Here is a 27,490-nt window from a genome sequence, read left to right on the forward strand (position 1 = left end):
GTAGTTGTTTGGTTTACAACAAAAATATGTGTGTGCATGTGTGTGTGTGTGCATTTCCGTGCTCTATAGAGAAAACACACAGTTGTACAGATGGAGCGAGGAAAAGGTGAATTATATTCCTTGTTACTTCCTTGAACAAAGAGAAATAAATCAAGTAACATCTGCCAGTTTGGTGGAAACTATACTTTATAGACTGCAATGGTCACACTTTAATTAATGGCTGCGCCCTCCATTCACTAGCAGGACTGGGGATTTATATATACTACATCCATCATGCTTTCATGGAAAAAGACAGTCACAAGATAGTATAGAGAACACGGTATGTTCTGAGGAGCCAGGTAATTTTTCGACAAAGGGTGAACAGTAGGTTGTGCACCAGAGCTCAAACTTCTGCAAATGGCGTTGCTTCAATTACCACGAACGGCTCTTCCTGTGATCCATCTTTGTGTCATTTAATTGTCCAAAGTATAAACCGCAGATTTTTAACAAAACACAATTACATAAGTGGACTAGGGAGAGAACAAGCTGATTGCATGATTTGGGGAATAGAACCAAGCCTTAAAAATTGTTCATTGACATTTTCAATGAATGATTGGAACTATTGGAACAGTGGTTTTAATGATTTCATGACTAAGATTAGGAAAAAAATAAGCTACAACCAATTTACAACTTTTTTAAAAAAATGCAACTGAATTTTAAGCATATTTTTAATAACCTCTCAAACTCCTCACTAGCCATTTTCAGCCTTCATCCCCACTCTATTTAGGTAAAAGGAGGCATGTTAAGAGTCTGGGGAAAAGAAAAATCTTAACCAAACTTGAGTTAAATGTATTATTTTGAATCAATCAGCGGGTACAAAAAAGTTCAGCGAATCATTTATGAATCAAAAAATGGGAATTTGGATGGTCCTCATCTGGCTTCGTTACAAGTAAAGAAGTCAAGAGTGTGTTACCTAAGTGTTCGCAGTGAATAGTGAGAAAAATGGAACTGCCACCCATTTTAATAGGGAATATCAGGCATGCTTCTCAATGGCCTATCAGAAGGTGAACTTGAAGTAAGGAAAGGATATTAAGGTTGAGATTTAATTTGGTCAAGTAGACACACATAATAGATTCTTACATATACAAATCTACATGTAAAGTGAGAATACAAAATTACTGATGTATATATTTGGGAGTTTTTGTCATGCAGATGGTATTTAGAGCCAAGAAATTGCATGAGATTACTAAGCCACGTAAATGTAGATAGAAAAGACACCTAAAGTATTCTTGTACTAACAGTTCTTAAACATGAGGGTACTGATAAAGGAAAATGAGAAGAAATGACCGGTGAATTTGTAGGGGGGAAAGAAAAGAAAGAAACACAGATTATGGTGTCCTGACAACCAAGTAAAGGAGAAACATTTCATGGAAGTAGTTCAACCAGACAAAAGGTTCGCACAGGTAGAGTAGGATGTAAAATTCAAACTCACCATTGGATTCCAAAGCATACAGGTCATTAGTGATCTTACGGGGAGCGGGGAATGGTTTTATTGCAGTGGGTTTAGAAAACCACGGAAGAAGAGAATCGTATATATGGATAATTCTTTTGAGGAGTTTTGCTATGAGATGAAAGACAGAAATAAGGCAAGTCGAGAGAGGTTTTTGTTGTTGCTGTTTTATTATATATATATATGACAAATAGTAGCATTTTTGTATGCTGAGGGACAAGATTCCATCAGTAGAGGGAGAAGAATTGATGGTATAAATAGCTGGATCCAGTGTATGCTCGGCAATTCTATTGTAAACAACTACCTCTAGTAAATTCGTCTAACCATAGAAGTAAACAGCAGTGATTTTAAAATGTGAATTACGTTACTCTTTTCCCTTACCTGATACTTTATAGTTTGTTTATTGTAGTTATCTTCACCCATCCACTTCACCATTTCCCCATGTGGCAAGAGTTACTTGTTTGGGTGATACACCAGCAAATAAAATCCCATTCCCCTTACCACAGTGATGGTACCAAAGGAACCAAACCTACAATAATTAGTGCACGGTCTCTCCCTGGCCAAGGGGTTAAATCCAGTCATGGCTCATTCAGTGCAAAGCCCGCTCTGCACAAGACGATCTGTTAATTGGAGACCTGTGATTGCTGGAGCCATTCGCTCAAGTAGGAGAAGCCAATTTGAAGAGGAAGTTGATACAGGCAGATCATAAGCTTAGAGAATTTTGAACAAATCATGGCAGAACCTTGAGCAAACTGTCCCTAGGAATTTTCATTAAATGAGTCAATACATTCTGTTTATTGTTTAAATAAATTTGGATTGAGTTTTCTATTTCTTGGAATTAAAATTGTCGTAAGTCAGTGATGGGATGAAAAACAAACCCCAATTTACATACTGGGCTCTTACTAATTATACAGTGATGGTGATTCATAGAAACTCTTTTCTTTGGCTGAAGACAAAACACAGGAACAAAAAGAAGCATGTTGTCTAGTACAGAAAGCATGAGCTGCCCTGGAAGGATGGAGCTACAGGTCAGAAGCCCCACTTCCCCATTCCATTTTGTAAGGCTTCCTTTGGTATAACTTTCACGTGAAAAATTCAACTAGACGACTTTTTTATTTGCATTCAAATTTAACAGCTTTTGATACTGAGTAGGATGTGGTTAAATATCACCATTGATTTTCATAACAAGGCACTGCTTTTATCCAATTCTTCTGCTTGTTAGCATAGTCCAAAAACTTCTACATGATCTAAGAAAGTACTGGGTTTCCCTGAAAATAAGACCCAGCCAACTATCAGCTCTAATGTGTCTTTTGGAGCAAAAATTAATATAACACCTGGTCTTATTTTACTATAAGAGTGGGTTATTAATATAATATAAGACCGGGTCTTATATTAATTTTTGCTCCAAAAGACGAATTAGAGCTGGTAATTGCTTGCAAATGTGCAGAGAGATCTCAGAAGACTGTCACCCAAAAACTTGTTAATTTAAAGGATATCGTGAAGCACCTACCATGTGCTCAAATCTACATAGTAGATGGAATGAAAAAAAAAAAAAAAAGGAAAGATTTCTTGACTTGGTGAAACTTACAGCCTAATGGAATAATGGACACCCAAACATATGAATGCAACATTCCAAATGCTGGGTGCTCTGGATGCATTGAAAAGAAGTGTGTTGGTAATCACAGAATAAAACAGTTACTTCTGCCTGGAAAGGTCACATTAACCTACTAAGTAAGTAAGAGATGGACACTTTGAAGATGAAACTTATAACGTAAGTAAAAGTTCATTAGGTATAAAATCAGGAGAAACTGTACACTCCTCCAAAGCATGAGGTCTAGCATTGCAAAGATTACAAAGTAGACACCTCATAGATGTTGCTTGAAGAGTGCATGGAAGGTGCTGGAAAATGCTAGAAAGAGTGGAATGAAGCAGGGAAATGCACAGGAACTTAGGAAGCATTGAGCAAGAACCATGGACTGTTGTGTGTGTTGCTGGCAGGGTAAATGGAGACCCGAGTGTACTAAATGAGAATATTGCTTTATTAATGAAAAAGTATGGCGACGCCTAATCATGACTAGAACATGAGGTCACACCATGAAGAGTTTCATTACTGTTGATTTTACCACTTCAGTAATGAGTACCATTGATGAACTTTGAAGAAAGATGAAATGAACAAAATGCTTGTTACAACAACCACATGAACAGCACTCTGGAGAGTGGATTAGAAGGCAGGAAGGTGAAGGAAGAATGTTTAGGAAACTGTTGCAAAAGTCTGTGGAAGGATCTTCCTGCCTAAGCTGTGGCAGTGGTAGTGGGTCTCTATAGAAGGAAAGAGAGCCTGAAGTGTATAGTGGGTAGTAAGACAGATTGTGGACAATGATTTATTAGTTGCAGTGCACGAAAGAGACAAAGGCTTCAAGATGGCTTCCAGATAAGCAGCTTGTACAATCGAGTTGATAGCAGTTACTTTTAGACACTGTACGTATAGGAAGGGATGCATGAATTCACATGAATGAGAACCAAAATTCTGTTTGGAGTTGAGGACATACATCAACAATCTAAAAGATGTCAGGATATAGATTTTACAAAGTACAGATGCTTTTATAGGTCCTGGGATTCTTTCAACAGTGAAATGTTTCTCGCAAGGGAAGAGAGACAAAGTCAGAATGAAGTCCTGTGTTCAAACTGGACCATCCATGCCTCTGGAAAGCTGTTAGGGCAAAGGGTACACACCAGTTTTAACTTTGCCCATCTTCATATCTTTTCAATATGCACCCATTCATGAAAAATCTGTCCGTCATCAGAAAACATGCAGGGACCTCCCTTACATACTCTAATTTCTTTCACATTTACCAAAGGGAAAAAATTAGTAAGTTGTCATCTGCCCCTAATCATACAACAGTGCCATTACAATAGGGATTCCGGAGTGAACAAAACGGGCAAAAATCCTCTTGCCTTACAGAGCTTATGTTTTAGTAACTAAAAGGCTAATGTGAAATGTGAGTGTCAGGTTTGAGAAAGTCAATGATACTTAGTAACAGTTGTTTTGACAACTTGTGGTTCCCGATTATTTGCATTCAAAAGAATTCAAGTAATATACATGTATGAAATTTGGGGCATATAACAGAAAGAGATCAAATGATTGCATGATATTGTCAGAACAAAACTTTTGAATTGTTTCTACTTATTACTCTCAGCCACATTTCTTTGCAACGATGCTACAAAAATGAAAACAGCTGACGCTGCTGCATCGGGTCTGATTCTTACAGGAGGCAACAGTGTCTATATCTGTGATATAATATGAAAAAGAGACCTGCTCGTCTCAATAATGTGCAGGTTCGTAATTTTATTTTTATATTCAATAATTACTTATGAAAAATGTAATCAGTTGGTGTACTAATTCCAGTTTTAAGGATTTCTAATTCCACAAGTTGCTTTTAAACTGCACTTAGACACTTCTAGTCAGACAATTTTTAAGTATTTTCAGTTTACATTTATATATAGAAAGGAAGAGATGGTACAGATGCAGAGATAGACATATAGTCGAAGATTATAATAAAATGATTCAACAAACTTTAAAGTATAAGAGTATATTATATCAGAACACAATTATTTGTAGAAATATGATTAAATGTTCAAGATAAACGTTCAAGATAAAAACGTAATATGATTAAATGTTCAAGATAAAACCAACATGACGTAAAACACCCCATTTTAAAAGAAGAACTTGATTAAGTAATAGGAGTGCTATGGATCGGGCATTTAAAATTGAATTTGTCTTTCCAAAACTACAAATGACCATATTGTGAATCACCTTTCCTAAAGGTCTAAGAGCATCTCGAGGGTAGTGTTACCAGCCAGGTCATTGTACCCCCAACACAATACTCACTGAGAGTACTGAGTTATTTATTACACATAACAAATTATCGCCACGCTAAATGTCTTAAATTAACCACAGTTACAATTTCACAGGTGCTGTGGGTCAGGGGTCTAACTACATCATCACTGAGCCTTCAGACTGCATCTCTCACCAACAGAAGTCAATCCTGGCGTGACTGGGAGGGATCAGCTCTTTTGCTGACTCCTGTGTTAGTGGGCAGCATTTAGGGTTTTGGGGGTTGTGGGACTGAGACCTCAGTTGTCTGCCCTTGTGTTATGAGCCACGTGGGCTCTGTATGGAGCTTCTCACAACATGATGACTTGCTTCATCTGACTAAGCAAGCACGAATGCACAAGATGGTGACAGAGGGAGAGAGAGAGAGAAAGACACAGAGAGAGAGAGAGAGAGAGAGAGAGAGAGAGAGAGAGAGAGAGAGGCCTAACAAGAAAGCCACAGTCTTTTGCAGCCTCATCATGGAAGTGACAGCGCATCATTTTTGGTGTATCCTATTGGTTATAAGCAAGTCACTAGGTCCAACCCACACTTAAAGGGCGAGAACAAGCATGACTATCGGGGGGATCATGAGGCGCCATGTCAGAAGCTGCCTACCACACTAAGCACGCATGCTTTTCATTGACAGATGTTTAAATGAAGTAAACTCAGTAAACATCGATTGGACATCCACCGAGCACCAAGATGGAAAGAAACAGAAATTACACATAGTTTTATTCCTAAACCAAATGCAATCTCTACGTTGATTTAGTGTGAAAAATGCATCTATTTGGTCCTAGACATGTATGTACTAAAACTCATAGAAAAATAAACAGTACAATTGGTTTAGAGACATCACATTATATGATTCAAATTACCTTTGCCAAAGAGGTTGGAGAATCTTCATGGTTGCAGTGCTTCGGGGAAATTTGAAATCCATAAGAGATAGCCATAGTGGTATCAAACATCAGGTTTTAAGAGAAGAATTATCCACAATTATGCATTTAACCAATTATATTTCAGTGTCTTACTCAATGGTTTTCTGGTCCTAAAAGTGTGGCTCAAGCACCCTTAAAAAGGTATCTGCCTACCTAAAATGATTTCCATAGTAATATGAAGACATAATTTGTCTTTTTACTCTCATTCGTTTGGTATACAATAGAATTTCCCTGAGGTTACATTAACTGTGATCTTACAATAGATAGAATGAAAAAGTGGATAAGAAAATCCAGTTGATGTGTATTACGACTAACTTTCAAGAGAACAGACAAAGTATTTTGGGAAATATAATTAGTTATCCTTCACAAAATATTATTTGTGCTAATATAGAATGTGTTTAAGTTATTTTTAAATGATATAATAAATACGTTAACTTCCCCAGTTTTAACTTTTAATATGATAACTGTTGATAAATACAGCTCTTCAGGGTTCTCAGTCATTTTTAAGAGTGTGAAGTGATTCTAAGACCAAAAGTTTGGGAAAACAAAATCAGACAATTCCGAAAGCACCAGTGGGTTTTATAGGGACCCTAAGCATCCGGGAATGTGCCATTATGTCATGCAGGTGATTTCCAGCAGAAAACAGTTAAAGCCCAACAAACTCAGGAAGACAATTTTTACCTTCCCATTTCATTCTTAAAGAGATTCAGACAGGAAACCTGCTTTAGGAAGGGAACTTGAGCATAATACATGTTGTACGTTCACTTCAGCACAAAAGAATTAAGTACGGCAGACAGGAAGGATGCATGGACAACCTGTTCATGAGGCTTCCCCGTCCCATTGTTCTGAGCGGCCGAGAAAAACATGTCTAGCTGTGAATTGTCTTATTTCCCCTTTCTCCTTTGACGATAATGACATATGTATCTCGTTTTGCCTCACAGTGTTTGCAATGTCCATGCTTATGTGAATCTCCTGCGTGCACGTATTAAAAGTTGATTGTCGCCTGTTCATCTTCTGTATGTTGTTTGAATTATTTAACCAGCCAGAAGAACAACTGGATAAAGGGTAAGTTTCCCAAGCCCCATCAGTTTCTAAACAACTTAGATGAAGGTGTATATTTTAATAAGGCTTATACTTTACCTTGTAAAAAAATGTAAGGACTGACAGTGGAATACAGTATAATTCCACTGTTCTACTGATATGCAGATACGCTACTTCTCCATAATATACAGAGAAAACCTCTAGTATATCTAGCAATATTATTTGGCAGATCCATTCCTTTAATAATTAATTTTAACGATAGGCTATGGTAAAACATTATCATCAAGCGGTATTTTAAAAGCAGGAGCAGGAAAGGTTATTACTTGAGGCAGAACAGTGGGCTCCATTGATGGACTGTAATGAAAAAGCCCCAATGACAGATAAAAAAACCCAAGTTTTATTTCATTTTATTAAGAGCCGGTGTATTTAAAATGGGAGAAGGGCCAGCAACAGATTACTAATTTCGGCTCAAATAAATTTAATTGTTAACTTCACATTTCTCTAATCAAAGATTCATTCAAAATTGTTCGCATCTGCTGTATCCCAGGGACAGCATCTAAAATTTCATTATGTATCACAAACGTGGGGCTACTATTTATTTGTGTGAAAAATCTAGCTTAATAATAGAGGAACCTATAAAATAATAAGTCGCCTCCTGCAAGCATTAATGCATAAAGCAAAAACTACATAAGGTAAAACTCATACCATTTGGCTTCCCATTCTGATTAGAATATGCAAATTTCCAAGAGCCCATCTCGGCTACAATAACAGTGAAGACAAGATTCCTAATTAAGATGAAAAAAATAAAAATAAAAACTCAAAAATCACTGAGCTGAACCGGCAAAGAAACTCCAATTCCAGGACAGAAACAGGCCCGTTGCGACAGCTGGGAGCCCAGCACAGGTAGGAGCCCACAGTGCACAGATGCTGGTGAGAACCAGCCAGTGGAGCCTCCACAAACGCTCACCGCCCAGGTCAGGCCCGGCCTGGCCGACGACAACCGCGAGGAACCGCAGGCACAGTCATCCACCGGCCACTGCTGCCCGAGGGGCCTTCCCAGGACACGCAGAGGCAAGTGAGTAGGACACAGGAAAAACCCTGGGAACGTAAAGAGTTTTGCAAAACTGCAGGTGGGCAGGTGGCCAAGGGCAGGACTGCAGAGAGAAATGACCTGCGGTCGACCTGGCTGGACTTTGCCAGAGCAAGGAATGCACCACCACATCACTCAAAGCTGGGGTGGTCCAGGGAAACTGAAACTAATTACCCACCACGCGACGGCCCACGCGGAGTGCGCGGCAGGGTCCTGAAAGTGGCAGTAGCGACCAACAACCAAGAGAGAGCCCCCAAATCAACACAGGGGCGCTGCTGAGCGCAGGGCTCGACCCCCAGAAGCCACACGATGGCCAGAGAGCGGAGAGAAATCCGGGGTACGCACCGTCCCCCCCAACTGAAATCCATCAGAGCTGGGCAACCGCAATGCGACTCAGAGCGACGTCGCGAAGGACGCCAAGTAAATACCTGTGCAAATCCAGACGGTGGTGACTGCGTTGTAGAGAAGCGACAGACCACGGGAGCCTTGCCAGGACCCACATTCCGATCCCTGCCTGAAAAAAGGGAAAAAAAATCCATTTCAAGACATTTGAAGCCACAGATTTACTGAATCAAAATAAATACAGACAGCAACCCAACACAGAACTAGCTCAACTCTGAGTGAAACGGACTTATTCTTCTACCGAAATTGCCTGACACAGAAAGAGCAGGAATTATAAATATTTCTTATTTCAGTCTCTACAATTCTTTTACAAGCACAGAACATGTGGGGAAGTGGAAAAAGGAGGCCCCGTTACAAGAGAAAAAATACCAACACAAGCCAGCATGCAGAAATGGGAATTAGCAGAAAAGGACTTTAAAAAAAAAGATACAAAATGTTCAGTAACCCAGTGGACGACTTGTACAACATGTGTAAACAGATGGGAGACGTTCAAAAGGAAATCAAACTAGGAGAAGGAATAAAAAAATAACGGAAGAATTCATTGATGGGCCTCCTCAATCTGATAAAAGCCGTACACAAATATTTATAGTTATCATCATGCTTAACTGAAAACTTTCTCCTGATTAGGAAAAAAAATGGATGTCTACTTTCATCATATGCATTAAGTAGTTCACTGGTATTCTTATCTAGTGTAACAAAAGACAAATAAATGAAAGGCATAAAGGTGAGAAAGGAGTAGGAAAAGGTTTTAAAATACAATTCAACTGAATATGTATGTGTATGTATATGTGTTAAAAACCTCAGATATTTACAAACTAATAAATGAATTCTGCAAAATCTCAGGATCCAAGGTCAATATTAAAACATTAATTGTATTACTACATACCAAAAGCAAACAATTGGACGTTGAAATTTTAAAAATAGTGCTACAAAAGCCTCAAAACATCAAAATTTTATTTAAAAAAATCTTAACAAAAGAAATGCAAGACTTTCACACTAAAGGGAAATAATAATCATGGATAAGAGAGAAATATTTTAAAACTCTATTAAGAAATGGAGAAGCATGCTGTGCTCCTGGATTTCAGGTATAAATATTGTTAAGGTAGCTAGCCTCTCAAAATGATTTGTAGCTTGCACAAAGCCCCATAAAATATTCAAGTAAGCTTGTGTGTGTGTGTTTTTTTGTGTGTGTGTGTTTGTTTTTGGTCAAAGTTAGCAAGCTGATTCTAAATTTTATATAGAAATGCAGAGAATCTCTAATAGCCCAAATAAGCTTAAAAAGCAAGAGCAAATTTGGCAGACTGCAATTTATTTTATATATTACTGTAAAGTAACAGCAATTGAGATAGCATTTTATTAGCATAAGTATAGACAAATTGATCAATGGAACACAATGAAAATTCAGAAATAGACTCACTCATATATTATCAATTGATTTTAGACATATGCGGTAATGCAATTTGGTGGGGAAAGAAAAATCAATTCAACAAATGGTGTTAGACCAACTGGATATACACATGCAGAAATAAACCTTGATCCTATCTTAATACTAAAAATTTACACAATAATAATATGTCAAGATGGATCATGGACTGAACCAAACTAGAGTCATAAACCTTCTAAAGAATACACAGAAGAAGAACTTTGTGATCTTGAAATAAGCAACTATGTTTTCTGTACAAATACCCAAAGCCATTAAACGTAGAAAAAAAAATGATAAATTTTACTTAAGCAAGATAATCATTTCTAATCAAAGATATTAAAAATAGAACAGGTAAATTCTATCATCAGAGAAAATATCCTTAATACCCATATTTCACAAAGGATTCATATCCACAACATATAAAGAATCCTACAAGTAAATGCTACAAGCACATGCACATACAAAATTATAAATGGCAAAAAGATCTAAAAAGGCAATCCACAAAAGAAGGTACACCCATGACCAATACACACATGAAAGTGTGCGCAATAATCATTACATGATGAAATTGTAAATTACAATATATTATAATGTCAATTCCTAGAATAGGAAAAAAGTAAAATATTAACAATACTAAATATCACCAACTTTTAGAACAACCGATACTGTCATGGATTTCTGATGGGAGTATACAGTGGTACAAACATATTACAAAGTTGTTTGACAGTCTCATAAAGTTAAAAATAAATCTACTATATTACCCAGCAATCCCACTCCTATATAGTTACATATTTCAAATTTATATATATATATATATATATATATATATATATATATATATACAGAAAGACTTGCATAAATAAGTTCCTAACAGTTTTATTTATAGTAGCCAAAAGTTGGAAAGAAACAAATGTCAAATTGTCATATATTCATATGTTCATGCAATGTAATACTACGCAGCAATACAAGGTACAAATATGGGCACCAGCCACAGCATTGCTACAGCGTTAAAAATGAAAGAAAGAAAAAAGAAAAAATGCTGAGCAAAAGAAGCTAGATGCAGAAGAGCACATTGTGCATGATTCAGTTATATTAATTCAAGAATACAATTAAGAGACACGAGAGAACATTCTAGTACGAAGGTAATATTCTGTCTCGATTTAGATAGTGGTTACATGAGCGTATATAGAATTGTCAAAATCATTTATCCTCTTATGTAGTATCTATGCATTTTATTTTATTCATTCCTAAATAAAAACCACATACTTCTATGACATTTTCATATATGACTTCAAATTGTTGAAGAATTTATATATGACCGGGATGAACTATTAAAAGTAACTCCAGACCATGGCAGCCCCATTGGGGCAGGATTAAAGAGAACATCCTTCTTACCATTTGTGTAACGGCCTGGATATTGTTTTGGTATTTACATCATAACAATTATATTTCATTAATCAGTATTCTGAGCACCTACTATGTGACAAATACCGTCCTGTTTGTCAGGGGTATAGCAGTGATTATGAAATGATTCCTATGGCTTTTGGATTATAGTAACGAGGCGACTCAAACCAATAATGCTTAAGGGGAATAAGATACTCAGTCTAAAAAAACAATTATTGGCAAAATTGAGGCAATTCATTCCCATGTTTTAAAATGTATTTTAAATTATGCTAAATTTATTTTTTTTCTTTCTGTGAACTTATATTATTGAGTTTTACATTTCCTTTCTAAGGCATTGAAAGTTTACATGTACCTTAAACAATTTAAAATCACTAATTAATTGACCTTCACATGACATTTAAAAAAAATCAATCCAAAAGGGATTGATTAGCAAATCATGAAAAATTTGAGAGAAAGACCCTCATAAGCAGGTGGATAAGAACTTAATTATCTCCTAGATGAATTCACATAAGCATTACATTAACATTAATTAATAACATTAATTAAGTATAAACTCTGATAAAAATAGTTATTATTATTATAAAAAATGGATGACGTTTTGGATTTGGGCTAGGATCTGTCTGAATGCATATTAGCTAAGATCCTCTAACCACTCTCTACACAAGTTTTGACAATGTTCTAGAGTCTCATTGCTGAAACATTTAATTTGTACCAAAGTGCTGGTCCGAAATGTTTATTTTGGCATTACAAAATTAGTCTCACTCACAACACATTTCATTACAAACCCACAAAACCTAATGTGTAAAAACAAACTATATCAAGTTTACCAAAGTAATTCAAATTCCGTCAGGTTTTTGTTACGAGATTTTTGGGTCCAGTTGTTAAAAAGTGCTAATTTGAAAATATAGAATGCTGACACAGGTTTAATTCCTTGTAGTAACACCCAGATTCCATTTAAATGCCAGGCAAGAAGGAAGCCAGGAAAAACTGTTGAAACCATGATTGACATTCTACTTTCAGTAGGAAGTAACAGGAAGTAATCGCTTTGTATTTGTATCAGCCTGTATTAGTTTCCTGTGGCTGCTGTAACACATTACCAGAAACTTGGTTGCTTTGAACAATAGAAATGCATTCTCTCACAGTTCCAAGGCCAACAGTCTGACGTCGGGACCACTGAACCGAAATCCGGTCCAGAGGCTGTGGGGCAGAACCCATCCCTCTTCCAGCTTCCGCTGAACACGGGCTTTATGGGACTTGGGTCTGCATCCCTGCCCCTCCAGTCGTGGTCTCCAGGTCATACTGCTTTTCCTCTTCTTGGTGCTAATAGCCTTGTCTCTCTTCTAAGGTCACTTGTGATGTCACTGAGGACCTGCCTAGATAATCCAAGATAACCTCATCTCAAAATTCTGAACTTAATCACACCTGCAAGACATTATTCCCAAATGCAGTAATGTTTGCAGGTTCCAGGCATCAGAATGTGGACACCTTTGGAGAAGACCCGCCCCCTATCCCCCACTCATATTCCCCGTGTGCACCAGCTTTGTATCTTAGCATCATCTCCAGAGTAAACTGCCTCGAAGTGAATCTTGTTTCAGGGTCTGTTTAGGGGAGAAACCCACCTAAGAAAGCTAGTCTGACTCTAATGAAGAGTATGGACAGTCTCGACGTTTAACTGGAGACTACGCAGACTGCAGATTCAGACGCGACTTCCTAGTCTGGGGTGGGGGCAGAGGCTGTGGTACTTCGCATCTCATTGTTTCTGTTTTCTCATTGAAATAGGAAGCAAGTGATGCCTGAGTCTGGAGATACGCTGGAGTTCAGAGGAGAATATTCAAAATGGCCAACCAGAACAGCAACACACAAATGGGCTGGTAAACATGGTGTGCTTTCTCGGAAGCATGGGGGGGCCTCCTGGCGTCAGTGATCATTAAGCATGCACAGCATGTGCATGCTGCTTTCTTTACATCTGAGCTGCTTCCTGGGGCACCTACCATTCATTCCTTTTCTAACACGTACCTTTAAACGTCCTTTTTTGTACTTATGTATGTCACAATGTGTGTGACTGATGAGGTAGGATGTGTCACACCCACACATCTCTGATTGCAAGGAAGAGGCAGCAGGAAACTGCTTACAGGCTGTTTGCACCAACCCTAACCCTCTTACGCCTATTATTGTGCTAGAACCAGTACAGGAGAAGTAATGCGGACATGTGGAATTTTTTAAGACCATTTTTTGAACAGCGGTAGTGTGTGTGGGTGGGGAGGTAAATCTACCACAAGGCCTAGCCCCTCATGAACTCAATTTACTTTCTATTTTGCTTTGTTTTTTCCTGTTATTTTACTCATGGTCTCCTTATACCTCCAGAAAGGCTCATGGGAGACTATCCAATGACAAATTCCATGAGAGCAAGTCTCTCACAATTCGGAGTCTTTCAATTTGCTGATAGTATAATACCAGTATTTTAAAGGCAATATACTTGGTTAAAACAGCGTGTTCCAAAAATAAGAAGAAAATAAATATTAATTTGATATCCCATCAGTTATTACACCATCACCGCTTACCATCAAGTGCTACATCCCACACACTACATACATATAAAAATAAATACGACGAGGTCATCTTGCTGATGTCTTAATACCAGGAAAGGGCAGAGGATATAGGAGATGGAATACACCTCCCACCACAGCTCTGTGAAGTCATATACTATTACGACTTCCTCTTTGGTCCAGGATATCCCAGAACTGTACACATGCTTTGTTGGACGTTCTATATATTATATATATATATATATATATATATATATATATATATATATATATATATATATATATGTATAATATAAATAATGTAAGGCAGGGAGTGTCAGTACATTTGGTTAATCATTCATTGTAGAATAAGACTGTCTTTAGAAGTGATACATGCTTCCCACATTTGCTTCTAATCTGCATCACCTCTTTCCCTTCATATTCAAACATAGTTTTAGAGAAGGTTTTGGATTCCTCAGAAAACGTGGAAACAGGCATTGTCTCGCTGCACACTGAATCAGTATCACTGGTGTGATGATTTCTGTAGGTTCAACCAGTGAAAGACTTTCATATGTTCTTAGCTGTTCCTGAGATGGAAGATAGGTTGCTAAGAAAGTCTTCTTAGCTTAAATGCTTCCCAACCAAAGGGTTTGATTAAAATAAGAAACCACAAAATCTTTTGTTATAGAGACTTGATGCTCTTTTCGTAGCTTCTCTGTTTATACATTTTTATTAATAGAGACTATTGTACCAACTCTTGTTTAGGACTTGCTTGCCAAGTTATGCCGATGATACTATGGCATATCTCAAATAATCCTATTGGCAGGAAGTGGCACTAGAAAGAAATTCGAGAATACTGAGGTTAATTCTAACAGTGATGTGAAAATAAAGCACAGAAGATGTCATCTGCTCAGAAGAGCATGTATGTGTGATGCTAGTAGAGAGCGCTACATTTGAAAATCATATTTGAAACACTGGGTTTTCTGTTAGGTTTTTAAATAACTACGTTGTCTTTTACATTTTGTTCATGGTCTTAGTATGCGGAATCAAATACTCCATCCCGTGATGCTCATAAAGAGTTAATTATTCAGGAAGAATGTAGTTTGGGCCTTATATTTATCTTCTTAACAAAATCTATTCTTGTTACGCTTTTAGAAAGCCAATTGAATTTAAATAATCATTTCAGGGTTCCAGTTTTTGCAAACGTTAAGTGGAGAATTACTGCCAGAACACAAATTATGCACAGAGATAGATGGGTCTGCAATTAGCTGCATTAACTTGGAGAGGGTTCATTGTCCCCACGGTGGTTTCATGTTCGAAGGTGGCTCTGGAGCCATTGCTATTAGACCTCCATGTCCTAAGAAAATCTAAGTTCAAAAGATAAATCTGACTCCCTTGAGCTCACTGAATTGTCCTTCCACATTTGTGAGTGTTTAAAACTCCAAGGTACATCTATTTACTGTGTTCTAATCTTTTTCAGATAAACTCCCTAAACATTAATAATTTCAAGCAGCCACATTACAATAATTTCATAATTACACAGTTATAAATTATTTTGTGTGATGTTAAGACTCGGTTTTAATATTTAGCATCACAATTAATTGTTCAAGGTTCATTGCCCCACAAAATAATAATTTTAGTCACATAAAAGGAAGTATAGATTTAGATAATTGTGCAAATGGATTTCATTTAATTATTTCTATAACAGTTCAAATTCACAGCTCAATTAAAAGGTGATGGATTGCACATAATTTGTTCCCTTTTTATGGATTATAGATTAGAGATAAAATTACCTCAGGGGACCTTTTTTTTTTTCCCCCACCCATGGCTATGCAATCTGTTATTCTAAATGTAAACTGATTAAACCCACAATTCCCTATTGTCACAGCAGGTTTCAGGCTTTCAGTGTTTTTTTCTGCTTGTATAATTACATATTTTAGGAAGATATGTTAATTAGTACCCATATTTGGAAGTCTCTGGGGATCTAGCAGAAATGTGTTGCCGATAATATGTTTTAGCCATCCTAAAGTCAGTATTCATAGTTACAAACTAAGGTTACTTATTTGGTACAAAGGCCGGTCCACAAAATCTCAGATTTGCTCATTCACAATCATCTAGTCCTATATAATCCCACATAGAATTGAGGCCGGACATGTAGCCCAGGAAACTGACAACCCCCACCAGGGTTTGATGGGAGGTGCTTCACTGGTTAAACCAGTAACAAAGTGACTGTATCAGGTACCTGCAGCTGGAGAAAAACAAGAACCAGTTTATTCCAGCTAGGCTGATCCTATGACCTGGACCTGACCTTAGTAATTATAATGTCATTATAATCTCATTTACATTGTTGTGACTACAATAGCACATTAACAAAACCTGCCCCGAGGAGGTAGAAATAACCGTGGTCAGGACTTCCTAGGGACAACTCTTCTCTGAGTTACCTGCACTTTCCTCTCAAGTATGTACTTTCATTTTCTTTCTTTTTTTTTATTTTTCTCTTTCTTTCTTTCTTTCTTTCTTTCTTTCTTTCTTTCTTTCTTTCTTTCTTTCTTTCTTTCAATTAAAATTTATTGGGGTGACAATTGTCAGTAAAGTTACATAGGTTTCAGGTGTACAATTTTGTAATTCATCATCTATATATCACATTGTGTATTCACCACCCAGAGTCAGTTCTCCTTCCATCACCATATATTGGATCCCTTTTACCCTCATCTACCACCCCCCTCCCCCCTTACCCTCTGGCAAGCACTAAACGATTGTCTGTGTCTATGAGTTTTTGTTTCTTCATTTGTTTGTCTTGTTCTTTTGTTGTTTTTAGTTTTATATACCACATATCTGAGAAATCATATGGTTCTCAACTTTTTCTGTCAGACTTATTTCGCTTTACATAATAATCTCAAGATCCATCCATGTTGTGGAAAATGGTCCTATTTCATCTTTTCTTATGGCAGAATAGTATTCCATTGTGTATATATTCCTTTTCAAGACATCACTTTCACCTTCCTGCGTCTTTTTTTTCGTGCAAACAAGAACGCTGTCATTGCTGCGCCTGGTTGAGTCCTCTTAGGGACATCCCCGTGACTCTCTGGTGACAGAACCATACACCGTTTCAGTTGTAATAGACGTCAGAAATCAGGTATCATCACCAACTCATCGTAAGTTCCAGGAAACTGAGACTCGGGTTGAGATGAAGGAGCAATTGTCCTGATAGAAGTTTTTATTTCACATCCTACATTTATCGCTGACTCAGTAGGTACCCTAATGGCTTGTTATTGTTGCTGTAACAAAGAACAGCAAATTGAGTGGATTAAAACCACACAGAAGTATTCACTAGGGGTCTGGAGGCCAGGAATCTAAACTCAGGGTGTTCTTCTTGGAGACATCCCGGGGAGAAACCTCCACCCTCTGGGGACCTTTGTCAACAGGTAGGTGCTCAGGTGCAGAGGAAAGGATTTGCAACACGGGAGACGGGAAAGAGATGCCATGTCTTCAGAATAGTGTGTGTGTGTGTGTGTGTGTGTGATTAAAAGAGCTTTGCTATCTTCCTTTGTTAATATTTACCTGGTAACATTTGTTCCGCCCTTTTGGGTTAAATTACTTAGACCTATGTTTCCACCACTTGAAATCAAAAACAGGCACTCTACTTCATCTACTTGTGAATTTTGTTGTGAAAAATTCTAGGTTAATTACATAATTAAATATATATTTCACTTAAAATATAGTTTTAAAACTGTATCTGTGATCTGTTTTTAACTGTGATATCAATAGTTAAAATATATCATTCTCTCTCAGATATACAAATGTTTATAGATTGATAAGATAACTTTTCATCTCTGACAGTGGAGTGGTTTTAGATCTGCACTTGTCTCTTCACAATCTCACTGGCTTCATATACTGCACTGTCACTAGACAGAAGGGCTGCTACCTAACAGTGGTTGGTGGCCCAGGGGCTAATGCTGCTCTCAAATTTTTCTTTAGAAACTCTTTCCAAAAGATCTACTTCCTGGAATTTAGAATTCACTGTCTAGAGACAATACTTTGGAGACTGACATATCCCATGTAAAAGTGTAAAGAATAGGTAATTATAATAAATGAACTTTCTTTGCCAAAGACATAAATAGCCGAAGGATAACATTTCTTGAGCTATTTTTAGCTTGTGAATTATTGGTAAATTCTGTAGTACTGCAGTTTGCAACTTGAACTGCTTGCCACAAATCTTTAAAAAGAAAGTGTTTGTCTTCCCTCAGCTGACAATTGAATGAATATGAAAGAGAAAATGCAATTATATTTTGCAAATTTAAGGAAGGGATTGCTCAGTAAAACTTTCCACGTTAGAGTCAATTAGGTAGAAGTACTTCTGGCTGTATCAAATTCTACTGACAACTAGCTTCGATAGAAGAAGCTAATGTACCTGTGTATTAGAGTTTATTCTACAGAGTCAGGCTAACGGGACTGAACCTTCTTGGATTGTGGATTAAAATGAATGATCTGTATGTTTGTAGGAACTTTGTCCAGTGTTTCTGTACCCACTGTGGTCAAGAGGACGTCAGCGCTCTCTCGGCTTCACAAAAACCATACACAGTCTTCTTCGTGGATGAGCCCCTGACCTCCCTTTTCTTACAGCATTTCCTTTAAAAACTTGCAATTGCAAATTCTTTCTCTTATCCTTTGAGATAGAATTTGTGTCCCAGCCTTAGGCCAGCTTAACAACCCAGGAATGTCTTTCTGAAGGCTCTTGAAGCCAGCCATCCCTCAGATATGTAATCCTCTAAGGAGACAGTGCCTCATGCCCAGTCTCTGGGGGAGGGTAACAGCCAGTAAGGACAATCAGCAAACACTGATGATCTGATCACCTTGACTGACCAAGTCTCTCACGTACTGCGATCCTTGGCCTGCAATACTCACTCCAGGATTTAAAAATTGTGCAGCCATTTGTTTCATGGGAATTGAGTTCAATCTCTCTCCCCTGTTGCAATAGTTTTGAATAAAGATGCCTTGCCTGTTTAACTCTTTACAGGGCAATTTTTCTCTGACAACGGAAGAAGCCTTACCAATTCGACTTCAACAAATGCCTGGCATGTCTAATGGTCTTTAAATTTGATTTGATTTCCAATTGCATTTACATCAATAACCTAGTCAACAGTTCAAAATTTTATTTTAGAGATTTCGAAGAGTTTAAAAAAAAGGTTACTGCTTTGGGTTCATCAAAATGTCCATTGTTATGGATGCAGATAACCCGAAGGAAACATCCCACGTTGACTTGTGTTCAAGAAGTTCAAAACTTAAACTTCATCCAAGGGTATTTATGCGGCGGTACACTGCCAAAAGTCATCCACACCGAATGCCAGCCCTGAGTACAAACATATGCTTGGCTGATTTGAATTTTTAAATTTATTTCATGCCCTCAGTTCACCTTCTAGCTGAAAGTGCTAATGAATAAGGGAAGTCCAAAATGCAGGCATTAAGATGAGAAAGAAAGCAAGAAGTGTGGGAAAAAAATAATTTTCACATAATAGAAGTTCACCACATTTAAAGAGAAGGAAAAAAAAGTGAAAATGAAAATCAATATCAGTTTTAATTTCACTTATTATTTTACTTGTTACTTTTCTGTATCTTTAGTTAAACAGAAGTATATGCTTTGATGGATGCTTTTAAAAGTTAAAATAGATTAAACCAGTTTATTTGAGGAAAGAGAATGTCTTGGAATTTAATTAAACATATGAGTGATTTTTTGTTGTTTTTGTTTAATTGAAAAATCCATATTTAATTGCTACATAGTCTGGCTTGTAATGAGAATTCAATAAATATTCTAAAAGTATTACTGTTTCTTTTATCATTATTAATTACAGCATTGAGTTGTCAAAGAAAAATAGAATTTGAGTTTGACTTTGGCTCTACTAATTACTTGCTTGGGCAAGTTGCATAACCCGTGTGACTTTGCTTTCCTCTTCTACAAAAACATGTCGTCTTTCCCCATCTCTGTATCCAATGTAGGAGCAGCAGTGAACTCCTTAGTGTTTGGTAAGGGAGTTAAAAATGAAAATTATTACTATGAAGAGCTCCTGGAATTTCCTTGGCTTCCACTTGGGCAGATGTGCTTTAACACATCCAAGTGTCTTTCTCAGTTCTTGCCATATGTGCTCAGTGTGGTGCTGAGGCCTCTGCAACGGCCAGGCTGGCCCGAGATTCAATCCTTATCTCTCTTAACCATAAATAGCCATTCAACTTCTTACATAACGAGGCAGAGTCAGAGAGAAAGCGACAGAGAGAGAAGGAAATAGAGAAACTATGTGTAACATACTTTATCGTCAAAATTTATATGAATTAGTTACTATATTGTAGTGTTTCCATCTAGGAGAAAAGGAATTATCTGGATTTACACACACACACACACTTTGTAAATAAAATGGCAAAAGGAGTAGTTTTAGTTTAAGACATGTGTCGGTGTGAGATTTGGGACAGGAATTATTTGCTATCCTGGAGGTGGGACTCTTGGAGAACTGAGAGAAGGAGAAATGAGCTAACTGTGTATTTCATGCGTTAAGCACATTTTAAAGATTTGAAGCTGAACTCTGCAGAATTTAACGATATTAGGATTTATGTTCCAAGGTTGAAAAATGATTGCTTAAATGCAGCAGAAACTTTGAAAAAGGAAAGAAATGTTAGCAAAATAAAATGTGAAATATACAAATATCAGTTTCATTTATACGTATTGACTGGATCTAGCCCTAAGCAGAGAAGGAAAAATATACTGAAAAAGTGGTGTTCTATAATTCACATCCTTGCTATGACACATACGGATGCAAAATCAATTTTTTATTAATATTCTTGGCTTCCAGGGCTTGTATGAGATAAAGTTCTTTCAATGAATGTCAAATAAGTATTACTTTAATATATGTGCAAATTAGTCAAATAAGCAGTGCTAGTCCACTTTGTCCTTTTGGGAAGCAACATTTCTATAGAGAAATTTCACATTTTAAAAAAAAATTATATCTAATACACACTTAAACATTTCAATGGTGGAAATGGGGGCGGAAACAGTGGGACACAGACCCAGGACACAGATTTCCACCTTTATCCAGGTCAGTTCAGTTAGGGATAAGTGGGTCTCCGCCGTTTGGTACGTGCAATATTTTTGCTGCATATATTAATAGTTTCAAAAATAGGTGGCACTGTTGCTGGAGCTGCCCACACAACAAGACGAGTCCAAGAAAGTTCATTGTTCAGAAATAAATGAACAAACAAGTGAGTCCGGTGCTTTTGAAATAGTAGATTATGTAAAGAACTCAAGTGAGAGTTACTACGTATTTCATTCACCCTGTGCTTCTGTATATTCCTTGTGGGTGCTTTTTTATTGCTGCGGGAAAGACACTGGTGACAGGAAAGTTGTGGAAAGAAATGAAACCCTTCCACCACTGATCAAAAGCAGTACATCCAGCCCGAAAGCTAAGTTAAATGAGAAGTGGGCAGGAGGCTATGGGTAGCATGCTTTGGTCAGTTTAGAAGTTTTTACTACAAAGAAAACAAAAGAAAAACAGAACAAATACAAATAAGGATGAACAGTCTAGAAAAACTACTTTTCTAAGGCAAGTCGTATCAAAGGACCAACTATAGCTGTGTACTGCTGTGTAAAGAAGGGTTAAATGAGGTCAGTTGAAAGCACAAAAATTCTAACTTGAAAAACCTCAACAATATTTATAATGGATTATGGGAAATGTGTCAACAACCAGAAATGCACCATTTGCAAAATAAAGAAACTGGATCACCTAAACAATAAATGCTACCCAATGCACGTGCCATTACTATATGGATATGTGGCTATCAAATACTTAGTCAAAAGCATAACGCAAAAGAAAACATAAATATTTAAAAGGTAGAACATACTACATTTAATGATACATTGATTTTTAAAAGCCATGCATGAACTAATCAGAATGATGGTATGGATGGATATACTAGACATTTCGCTGGCCCATCCATCACAAAAACTAGATTCTAAACATACATGTCCAGTTAATGAGTTGTATGACTGAGTAATCACTTAATTTGTATTAAATTTTGCTTTTGATTTGCCTGTAAAAGTACCTTGCATATATCCAGTGTTCAATCGATTTGTGGGTCATAAACAATGGGTGAAGAAGCCCTGTGGCACCTCAGAAAACTTCTGAAGTCACCATGGTATAGATACATTTTTAGGGAAAAACAGCTACATCTTTTGCATACCAGACACATTAATATTTTTCAGTCCTTTGGACATTACCACGTTAAAAAGAGAGTTCTTAGATATTTCTGTTGGCCAGAAGGACTGTGAAAAAAAAATAGAACATAGAAGGTTTGGAAATTTGGGGAATATACAATCTTTGCAGTCCTGTTCAGATCCCAACCTGTAGGACTAATTAAAAGTGGATTTAGTTGTTTGAAATGCAGTATGTTCACTTTCAGCGGGAAATCTGCATGTATGCCTGAAGTTCGGTAATTAACACCTTGGCTATACTTCCTCAAGAAACAAGATTAGAGTAGTTTTTTTGTTTGTTTTTTTGGTTGTTTGTTTGTTTGTTTGTTTTTTAATTATTAACATAAATTAAGAAAATGTGTTTCAGGTAATTAAGATTTAAGGCATGTATATAGACAAAGAATCATTACAATTAGGCCATTTGTTATAGTGCACCAAATGTCATTGGGCCTGGGATTTCTAGCGCAGATAAAAGTTACCACCTTATTTTAAATAAAATTGTACAATGAAAGGGGAAATGCTAACTTGTAGAACAGTGTATTTATTTTTGTTGTTCCACATATGTCTTTAATATGAAATATCTCTAACCAGTTTTGTTCAGTATCTGTCCACCAGTGATGCAGGATTCCTGTGGGTGACACAGCACCAGCTAATTATGGGGTTGAAAGTCATGTGATTCCTTTTACCTCGATGTTGCTTTGATTTTTTTTTTACTTTGTTTTTAATTAAGAATTTATTTTATTTCCAACTTTATTGCCATATAGTTGATATATGACATTGTGTAAGTTTCAAGTAAACAATGGTGATGATCTGATACACACGTCTTGTGGAATGATTACCACAAAAGGGTTCGCTAACACCTCCATCATCTCACATAATGACTATTTTTATTGCAGTGAGAACAGGTGAGATTTACTTTCTTAGCATTCTTCAAGTATACAACACAGTATAGTTACCTATAGTCACCATCCTGTAATTAGAACCTGGGAACGTAATCATCGCATAGCTGGAAATCTGTACCCTTTGATCAACACCCCCCATTTCGTCCCCTGGTCACTACCAGTTCTATTAGGTCTGTATGAGTTCAGCTACAAGACTGAAAGATAAAAATATTAATGAATGATTACAGAATCTGGGTAATACATAACAAAGAGAAATATCCCCTTTGCCACCCTATAACTCAACCACACCTCCAGGAAGCCAGCTCCACACCAATGCCATATAAGAAATATTTTCTCAAAGAGTTGTTTTTTTCCATGTTCCCAAGGAACACTTCTATGTTTATATTAACTCAGGGGCTCAGAGAAGAAGATGGGCATGAGCACATGGCATCTCAGATAGAAATCCGCCAGCACAGTGACAGCCGCGATGACACAGTTGGAGACTCCAGCCTGTACCCCCACAAAGATTGACAAGGAGACAGCCATCTACAAACAGAAACAGTGCCGGAAAAGTTCCGGAGTTCACTTAGGAAATGTCCGCAACCTAGTGGAACAAAAAACTTGAGAATGGCTACACAAAAAGGGAAGGCAGGTGCTGCATCCCTCAAACTGGCACTCATCAGTGCCAAGATGCCAAGAGGGCTGTCCCCCATTGGACACAGTTTCCCTCCCGGAGAATGAGAGAGAGGGGTGAGTGACCAGCTTCCCAGCCTTTGGGGATAGCACTTGGAGGTCCCTCTTCCGGTTCACCTACCCAGAGCAGGCAGAGCCCAGACGGCTGGAGACGGCTAAGAACAGGGAAGAAGAGCGGGGGCTTCCGGGAGCAGCCACACGTTGGGAGCCCCGCAGTGCCCAGGGACCCGCTCTGCAGTCAAGCCCAGCGCTTTCCCCACTGAAGGAAGCACCTGCCAGCAGACCCCCTGCCCATCCCACTGCTTTTCACCCATCAGGACCTGGACATTTTCCCCAAGGAGACAGGCAAATGGCCAACAAGTCATGAAAAGGTGCTCAAAAGTCACTCATCAGGGAAATGCAAATCAAAACCACGGTGAAGAGCCACCTCACACCTGTGAGAGTGGCTGTTATCTTAAAGACAAGAGATAGCAGGTGTTGGGGAGAATTCTTTCAGTGACAACATACGAATACTAAGAAAACTAGTGAATTGAATAGTAGCCCCATTTTTAACCTTAGTAACTGGGAACTAGTAATCCACAATGGGCACGCTCTCTGCTTGCTTGGTCAAGAGGCATGGAGGCTTTGCCATAGAAACTTCTCATGTTAGCTTCAAGAGGGATTTGGATCAGTTACAACTGATCCAAAGGTAAATGATGAGGTCGGAATTATCTCATCATTTACCTCTTGAGTTAATACAAAACACAATCTAATTTTCCTTTAAAGTAAATTTCAAGCTGTGTGGCAGTGTCAGAGAGGTAATTCTAAGAAATAAATAATTCAAGAAAATATAACAACTTTGTCTGAAATTCTTTAAAAATTACATATTTCTTGAAAAATTCTATTTGTGATAAGTCACAGTTTTCATTAGCAAGGATTTTCTTGTATTTTACTAGAGTTGGTTTCTTTGAACATCATTCTACTAATTAACAGCATTTCTATCTGAATGTTAATGACGTGTGAAAAAAATAAACACGCTTATTATTTTTCCTCTTAGAAGTAAATTACCTAAAATTGTATTTCAGCTAGTTATTTCTACTAATGACAGTCTCCCAAAAATCTGATGCAATTTTAATTTACTTACAAACTTACAGAAGTAGTTATTGAATATTCTCCAAGGCTAGCAAAGCAATCCATTATTCAAGCAAATGACTGAGGTTGAATCAAATTATAAACAATAACAAAATGAGCCTCATTTCTGAATTCTTTGCATCTACTTTAGCATGCATTTTCCTTCTCCCCACTTCTTTTCTTTTAGATGGGGTTTAGAACTTATCAGTCTTTTTCTTCTCATAACGCACACACGTACGGACAAAAGGCTACTTTACACTTCACATGGTGCCGACTATACTACAAGCAATTCCTGTTTTTCAACTACCAGATTCTTTTGTGTAAGTAACTACTTTATGTATGTTTTCTTAATACGTTAAAACAGAATAAAATAAATGCCAAATTTTACTATACCACTGGTGCATCTAAAGAATGTATGAATTTTTATCAGCAACTCAATGTCTGCTAATAAAAGATACAGTTGGTACTCAAGATGGCAAAATCAAGATGGAAGGGAAGCTGATGGAAAGAAAGAAAACTGTTATTTATTTGGTATATACTAAGGGCCAGACCTTACCAGTCCCATGAAATTCTCACAGTCATCCAATTAAATGACTCCATTAGAGAATAAACATGCTTTCCGTGCTCACACAGTCAGTAGGAGATAGAACTGAGGTTCCAACCTGACTTTATCAAATTTCATACTCTCGCTCTCTCATCGTATATATGTATATACTAGATTCCAAACAAATGCAATTTACCTAGACCATAAATAATAATTATTTATGTAGTATGGCTGGTTAATACTTTGTTTTTAAAATTCTGCACTATTAACCAAATGTGTTTTACAGAAACTTGTTTGAGCCTCACTTAGAATTGTTAGTACACATGTTCATCAGTGTGTACACTGACCTTGGAGCACATTTCCCAAGTTTCTCATTTGCTATTAGAACGACTGTAAAATATATTCTCCTCGGATTGGTGAAGCGGTTTCTATTCGCCCTAATTCATTGTTTGGATGGCTAAAGCCTTATCACGGTCTCTAACAGCGTCAGCGTTCTCAATGGAAGGATCCTAATTCTGGTTTGCTCCATTTTGAGTCTTATCATCTCAGAACGAGTTCACAGCACTGGAGAGACTATTTTCGTACATCAGCCAGCATCTTGGTGGGCCGGTGTCCTTATTCAGACAACATGACCTGTGGCTCTGAGGCAGCGTGGTATTGGGTATTGGGTAATGCACGCCACTAACCAAAAGGAAAACCCTGGAAGTGTCTGAAATCCCAGAACCCAAACCTCAACTTAAAGTGATATATGTCCATAAATGAGAATTCTGACACCTTCCTAACACTGCAGATTTGACCTTATTCTATTGACAATCAGACATTTTTCTATGATGATGAATTGTACCAAATATAACATATTATTGGATTCGCTGTCACGTATGTCAAAGGATAGCCTGAAAACCAAAACCAAAGGATAGACTTTTTATGCAGTGAACTATCATTGTTTTCTTATGTAATTGGCTTCACGTGCAAACCCACATTCTGAATTTTAGACTTGACGAGAGGTTACTTTTTCACCAGAAAATGTGATTTCATTTGCTTCGGGAAGACTTTCAACTTCAAGAAACATATATTTTTATAGAAACTGCCCTTGGTTTAAAGATATTTATGCATCTGTAACAAATATATAAAATAATGACAAAATATTCTATGAAAAGGACCCAATATAAAAAATCCACCAAGAAACATAAGGCAAGAAAGAGATGTTGGGAGTGAAAGGGAGGATGCAGTTGAAATAAAGACCGTAATGACCTCTTCCACCAGCTAACACTCGAGCAGACAGTGACACAGGGGAAAAAGGGTGTCACGTGGTTCCCCAGAAAACAAGCATTCCAGGGAGAAGAAACAAAATGCTAAGCTTCAATTGAATTTGGCGTCTTCTGGTCATTTTAAATTGTACTTTCTATTTCTCTTTAGAATCATTTGAGAAATATTAACCACCTGTACACCAAATATCAAAACAACACTAAGAATAACTGAATTTCAGTTAACCCTGACTTTCGGTCTGTATTATCTCCTCAGTAGGGGAATATGTGAGCTAAGTGAGCCAGGCTTGGGACTCGGTACAGACACTCCCGTTCCCGCGGTCACTGAATGGGCAGAATTTGATCAGAGCTCATAGGCCTACATGCCCACATATCTACACGTCTCAGGTTACATGTCATAGCCCTGCCCACGAACCATGACAGGTAATATACTGGAATTGTAAGCCACTCTGATCCCCGAGACTGGGAATACTGTGAGTCTGTTCCAGGCTCTGTGAGTGAGGAAGGCCTCGTACATCAGCCTCTGATCTCAAGACATGACACGAAGCACAAATCTGATGCCATTCATTAAAACTGTTCCT

The 27,490-nt window shown here is 37.5% G+C and overlaps 1 protein-coding gene across 1 annotated transcript in view; it reads right to left on the reverse strand.

Annotated features, from left to right (window-relative positions):
• RALYL (RALY RNA binding protein like) overlaps positions 1–27,490 on the reverse strand; it is an 846,180-nt gene that overhangs the window by 744,613 nt on the left and 74,077 nt on the right. The window contains exon 2 of the mRNA XM_074318489.1: positions 8,858–8,943. The gene's annotated coding sequence lies outside the window, so the exon portion shown is untranslated. The remainder of the gene's footprint in view (positions 1–8,857; positions 8,944–27,490) is intronic.

This window comes from Rhinolophus sinicus, linkage group LG14 (assembly GCF_036562045.2).
Source record: "Rhinolophus sinicus isolate RSC01 linkage group LG14, ASM3656204v1, whole genome shotgun sequence".
Taxonomy (NCBI): Eukaryota; Metazoa; Chordata; class Mammalia; order Chiroptera; family Rhinolophidae; genus Rhinolophus; species Rhinolophus sinicus.